The sequence below is a fragment of the Suncus etruscus genome, chromosome 10 (genome assembly GCF_024139225.1).
Source record: "Suncus etruscus isolate mSunEtr1 chromosome 10, mSunEtr1.pri.cur, whole genome shotgun sequence".
Lineage (NCBI taxonomy): Eukaryota > Metazoa > Chordata > Mammalia > Eulipotyphla > Soricidae > Suncus > Suncus etruscus.
In genome coordinates, this window is record NC_064857.1 from 25,284,644 (window position 1) to 25,291,477 (window position 6,834).

The 6,834-nt window shown below is 29.7% G+C and overlaps 1 non-coding gene across 1 annotated transcript; it reads left to right on the forward strand.

Annotated features, from left to right (window-relative positions):
• The first annotated feature begins 587 nt into the window (after positions 1-587).
• On the forward strand, positions 588-720 carry LOC126021234 (small nucleolar RNA SNORA51). Its single transcript, XR_007499826.1, has one exon. It is a non-coding gene; the product is annotated as a small nucleolar RNA SNORA51 (small nucleolar RNA).
• Positions 721-6,834: the final 6,114 nt, after the last annotated feature.

Genomic DNA, 6,834 nt, shown 5'->3' on the forward strand with positions numbered 1-6,834 from the left:
CTGTCATACATATTGTCAATGTAATATTCTAGACAGATCACTTTATTAGGTATCTCCTAATTAAGAACCTATAATAGTTTTCTATTTAAGTAAATAATTTACATATTAATTTATTTGTTATATATTAATATATGCCTAATTTTTTGATAAGGTGATCCCATTTAATCCTCATAACAACACGTTTTGAGAAAGGAAATTTGATTCTCCACAATAAAAAAAAAAGAAGAAATGAGCTTACTAAAGTTCAGAGAGATTATATAATTTTCCTGAGTTATACAACCAGAGAATAATGGATCTATAATTCAAACCCAGTATAAAATAAATAGCATTATGTTCTGCAGTTTTTAAGGAATTTCTAGTTTCTCCTTTGATCCTACTATTTAGTCTAGAGTTATTCATTGCAAAATTCATCTACTTTGCCTGATTTCAATATAGAGATCCTCATTATTTAACTGAATATATTTTTATTTCACAATGTATGTATTGCTTCTTTGCCTGTGAAAAATTGTTTGACTTTCTATCCCATTCCTTTCTGTTTGACATAAATATATTAAATAATATACACAAAATCATCATGATATTATGTAAAACTTTTGTGAGATAAGATATAAAACAGTTCTCTCACTGACTGTATAGAAAGAGAAGGTACAGTAAATGCTCCCCATATACACCTCAAACCAGGCCCTTTGCCTAGTCTGTATTGTGAATGGGGGGATAAAAAATAAATAAATAAAAAGTTATAAAAAATATAAAAAAATATAAAACAGTTCTCAAAGATCTTCTGATATTACATGAATCACTTTCCTTCTTTTCTCTCTCTTAGTGTGTGGGCATATACAATCCAATCAGTCTATGGGGGGGTGTGCTGTTTATGACTGACACCCAACTACAATCATGCTTGTAATCATGTTGCTTAAATAAGTATTTTATTAAAAATAATAAAAAATAAAGACTCTTCAAACTCCAATTCTCTCTGAAGTTTTCCTAATTTTTATAGGAAGAACTTGTAGCTATATCAAATGTGCTCTTACAACTCAAATAGTTGGATTATCCATTATCACCCAACCACAAACATTTCCTAACTCACACCCACATGAACAATGATGAGCCCCACTAATGCCTATAAAATCAAAGTGTACTAAGAAGTCTACACCCAGCTATATGACTGAAACTAAATCATGAACAACTTGTAATTGTGAAAGAAATAAACAACTATAATATGAACAACCTCGTAAACCACAGTGTTTACATAATTTTTTAAAAAAGAAGTCAGCATCCATTTTAGTATATTCACATTCAGCTTCATTTTTCTTTGGAGTTGTCATTTACACACAAATATGTATGTTTTCATTTTAGTCTCTAAAATATTGAAAGTATAATAAACACAGGCCTTGCTTTTATTTTCCTTGAATTTCTCATTAAGTCAAGTGCAGGGTCAGACTATCAATCCTCACTAAATTCATACTTTATGAATGGGCAAGTTATTAAAATTACCCCAGGAAATGAAGATCTTTGGTTTGAATTGCCATGTGTTAAAAATGGCACCACTCAAAAATATATAGTTGACCACACATTTTAAAAATAGTAAGAATAACTCAATATTTCTTGCATGGAACAGTTGCATTTTTTTCTGAGAATCCATATGTATATATATATTTCCCACAAGAGCACTTAAATCCAGAACTCAGAATGTACCTGGCTTCAAATCAAGTACATTAGTTATTTTGAAACTTCAGAATTAATAGCTATTCTCTCACTGCAAATTTAACTCAAATAAAAAATTGTACTTTATTTAAATTAAGAATTAAAAATCAAAAATTCAATCACAGCAAGCTACACCAACACTTTTCAACATTACCATGTTGCATGAAAATACTAGCGATGATGATGATTAACTAAAAAAATCTCAGGTCTTAATGTTTAGAAGATGGATATAAAAATGTATATTTTAGTTATGGGACAATTTTTTTTCATAATATTGTGATTTTTAGCCAAAGGCCAGACCAGGTGCAAATTCAGAAAACCACTTTGATAATTCAGTGGAAACATCTAGATATTGAAAAATAGAGTCATGATAATATGGTTTTCAAATATCTCATAACTCCTAAAAAGCAGAGTTAAGTAATAGAATGTTATTTTCATAAATAAATTATTTATGAAAAATAGTCTATGCTAATATTTCCTCTAATTAATACATGTTATTAAGTGATAAATTCTGTTATCATAAAAGTAGGAAAAAACAAGCATTTTTAAAGACTCAAGGAGGCTAGCTTTAAGCAGTATAGTAAGATAAAAAAGAAAAATCAAAGATTTCCATCTCACTTGCTAGAAAGTTTAAAAAAAAAAGCATTTTAAGAATAACCTCATCTTCCAGAGCAATGGCACAGCTGTAGGGTGTTTGCCTTGCACTTGGCTGACCTAGGATGGACCATGGTTCAATCCCAAGGCATCTCATATGGTTCCCAGAGCCAGTCGTGATTTCTGAGCTCAGAGCCAGGAGTAACCCCTGAGCATCACTGGGTGGTGTGGCCTAAAAAACAAGCAAGCAAGCAAACAAACAAACAAAAAATAACTTCATCTCTAAAAGTAAGTATAAAAGTCAAACATCTGAACCATAAAGATTCATTCACAGAATCAAATATGGTCCCTCAAGTACCACCAGCACACAATGAAGTATAAACCCAAGTACCACTGGGTGTGACCAAAAAGAAATAAGTAAGCAAAAGTCAAATAGGGCCAGTCCTTTTTCAGAGTAGCTATAAACTGGAATCAAAGATATAATGTTCAATTTACATATCATAAAGTACAATTAACTTTTATCCAGTTACTTCTATTTACACAAAATGTGAGAGTGTCTCATTGACTTCTAAAATAAAAGAAGCTAATAATATGGTAATATACAATCTTCCAGTAATATGGTTATACTGAAGATGTTGATTTAGCTTTTTTGCTTCCAACTTTGAGTTGTCTCATCTTTTATTTAAATAAATTATAATAGGCTTTTCATAATTTTGAATTAGTGTAGAGCTAGTTTAGACACTTAAAATAAATATGTCCATATACAAATGAGTATATTTCTACATAAAATTAGTTTTTATTTAAAAATTAAGTGAGTTATTAACATATGTGCCTTTAACACAAGTGCACTGACAGAACTTAGGACAATTCTGTGACTACTAAGGAAAATTAGACCTAGGCCTTCAAGAAGCTTTGGGCCTTCAAGAAACTCATAGGCCTATAAGGAAACAGACAAGTCAATAACTTATTAAATGATGAGATAAATGCCCCAAATTTAATGTTAAAAAACACAGAGTGAATGTACCTTGAGTGATCTTAAGAGCTTGGAAAGGCTTCCTAGAAAAGCTGGTATTTGGTCTGGGTCTTAAAGAAGGAGGGAATAATTCCATCTACTACACATGGCCTCTTAAGAGATCAGATAGAATGGATATGGAGAAAATGTTTTTGTACATATGCCTCAGTCAGAATTAAAATTTATGTTAGTTGATCTTTTTCACTTACTTCAATACAAAAGCAATTGTATTATTTTTATATTGTACATACATACATACATACCATTGTAGAATTGTATTCTAATCTGTTTGCCTATCCTAGGATAATATAGGTAACATAGAGGAAGACTAAGTGACCAGGTTTGCTTCCAGAGCCTATAATTTAATAAAATCAAAATCACAATATGACAGTTAAAGAATGAGATAGATAGTATATGGTTATATGCTATGAACTTGAACATTTTCAGGCCAAGTATGAATCACTTACTATTCCAACCAATTTTACCACAACTTTTTTAGTTAATGATGTGTTTTCACAAGACATAATACCCTTGTATAATTCTTATAAAGTTTTTCCATTTGTTTGTATGTAGATAAATGTAAGCATAACATCAAGAACAAAACAATTATCCTAATAGATGGACATAGAAAAAAAAAGTTTGGGTTTACATTTCTCCATATTTGTGGTAAGTTCCACATAGTCTTACTTCATACAGAAACAGACCTCAATTAAAGGCCATGTTCTTTCTCAGGATCAGAAAAACATCTTCGTAGCATTTTTAAAAAATTAAATTAGATATAAAGTGAGTCAAAGGAACCAACTAGCACTGGTAGATTTGCCAAATTATAGAGTTGAGTTTGTAATTAAATTTCTGGATTTTTTTAATATTTGGTATAGCTTATAAAGCACTACTGGCACAGTCTATTATATAATGAGGAATTTTCACTATGAGTAAATTTTTTATTTTAAATATTTTTGCTCCTACACACAATGGTGCAATTTTTTTTAATAGAAAACTTACTGGATCTTGAGTTTTAAAAAAATATAAATCTTAGCCTGAATCGGTCTTCTACCTCTACATGGGATTGCTGTGGCAATTTTTCTGACTGTGAGGAGCCTTGGCTTTGCCATGTATAAGAAGGATATAATGATACTTATTGAAGTCTTTCCAGAGGGCTACAGATTAAAGGGAAAGGACACGTATCCAGTCTAAGAGTGGGTAAAATCTATGATTTAAACAGTAAATCTTAGGAAAATGAGCTGACCACACAGATCAGAAATATATGCACAAAATACTATCTTTATGAAATACTATCCATACAATAGATGATAGCCTCTGTATGAATAGCCTTGAGAATCTCAGTTATTTCAGCAACTCATATCAGCCTTCAGAAAGAAGCTATATCTATTGTCTATGATTTACAATTTTCTGAATTGATGATGTTATAAGAAATAATCTATATATTTTTAAAATCAATAATTTGTAAGTAAATAGAATAAATATACTTCAACATATAAAAGACAGTATATAAGAAACTCACAGTTCACATCTGACTCAATGCTGAAGAACAGAAAAGGTTTTTTCCTTAAGAAATGGAAATATGCAAGGAGGTCTATTTTCACCACTACTTTTAGACAATTTTTGAAAGTCCTATCAGATAATTTAGGAAAGGAAAACATGTAAAAGTAATCCAAATCAGAAAAAATATAAGTAATACTTTCCAATAATAAAATAGCATATATAGAATATACTAAATAAATATTCCACCAAAACTACTATAATTATTTATTTCTGAAAGCAAATGGATATGTTTTGTTTTCCCTATAAAAGTATATGAAATAAAAGTAAGTTAAAAAAGTTCAATTAAGTTGTAAAAAATTATTCAAGAACTGAAAGTAAAACTAAAAAAATGAGGTAAAAATCATATGCTGAAAACTATAAGATATTACCAAAGAAATAAAAATGACAAAAACGTGGGAAGGCATAGAATGATCATGGATTAAGGAAAATGAAAAATATTAAAATGATAGTCTTACCTAAAGCAATATACATATTCAAAACAATTCCTATATTAATACTGATGGCAATTTTTAAGAAAATAGAATAAGCAAGCTAAAATTTGTATAGGCCCTAGAAGATGAATGGAAAATTAATTCTGAGGAAAAATAATAGATTAAAATACCTTGACTTAATGTTATATTTCAAAAAAATAATATGATATTGACGTAAAAGTAGCACACAAAACAATGGAATAGACTAAAGGACCCAAAAATAAACAGACATATATGTGAATATTAATCTTTTATAAATATTGTTAAAGCTCCAGTCTCCAGTAGAATGTGTATGATACCTCTAGGGGTCATTTATCTGAAATCTTTCTCTCATACACATGTCAATGACATAGATTTTCATCTGTTCCAACTGTACTTAAATTTACCAAAACCATCTTAAATCTTTTCAAAAGATAATTTCTTCATTGTTCATGCGAGTTATTTCTGCTCTTGCCTTGCATGTTCTCTAGCCAGGTAGTTAGTCCAGCTGTTGAGATCACTCAGTTGGTGTGCTGCTTTGTGTCTGACAAGAAGGGTAACAAAACAGTCTCAGAGATAAGGACAAGTTTGAACCTTTGTTTGAGATGTTGGAAGAGATTAAAGACAACTGTTGAATTCACTGGAGTGGCATGAAAAGATAATTGCCTGAGTGAAAGAATGAATAATGAAATTTAGAAACCCACTAAAATAGTAAGTTTTCCACAGTGTCTTTAGAAGTGCTGCTGCTTCTTCTTTCCATTTGCATACAGAGAAAAAGTAAGTTTTAACATAATATGTACTTTTAAATTATAAATTTAGAAATAATTTTATTAGACTTAAATATTGCATTATACTCTCTCATCATTGCAAGGCTCTCACTTAATTTTTGTTTTGTTTTGTTTTAGGGCCACACAGGGAAATGCTCAGGGGTTGCTCCTGGCTCTGCAAACAGAAATTACTCCTGCCAGTGCTCAGGAGACCATATGGGATACCAGGGATCGAACTTAGGTAGGTTGCATGCAAAGTAAACACCCTATATCATTCCAGCCCTCCCTCACTTTATTTTTTATGTTTTGCCAACAATCTCCTAAAATAAAAGAAAGATTCACCATAATATAAAAATAATTCAATGCATTGTAAAAGTTGTTCTTGGATATAATACATAAAATAATAATATGCTAATAATTTTCTGTCATATTATTAATATAAATAAAAATTGCTAGGACATTTTACTTAAGTTAATGAATAGAAAATTTTTCAACAGGAAACTTAAGGAAAAAATTGTAAACTAAATTATTTAACTTGAATATAATGAAATAATAAAATTTCTGAGATAATGGACAAATTAATATCAAATATTTCCATTTTGTTAAAGGTAAAAGTAAGATGATTATATTTAAATCCGTTTATTGGCTTATATTGCTTAGATGTTGATAGGAAGAATAATTTTAGGAAAATAAAATGAGTTTAATTTCAAACACTGTTTCATATTAAATTTATTAGCAATTATGT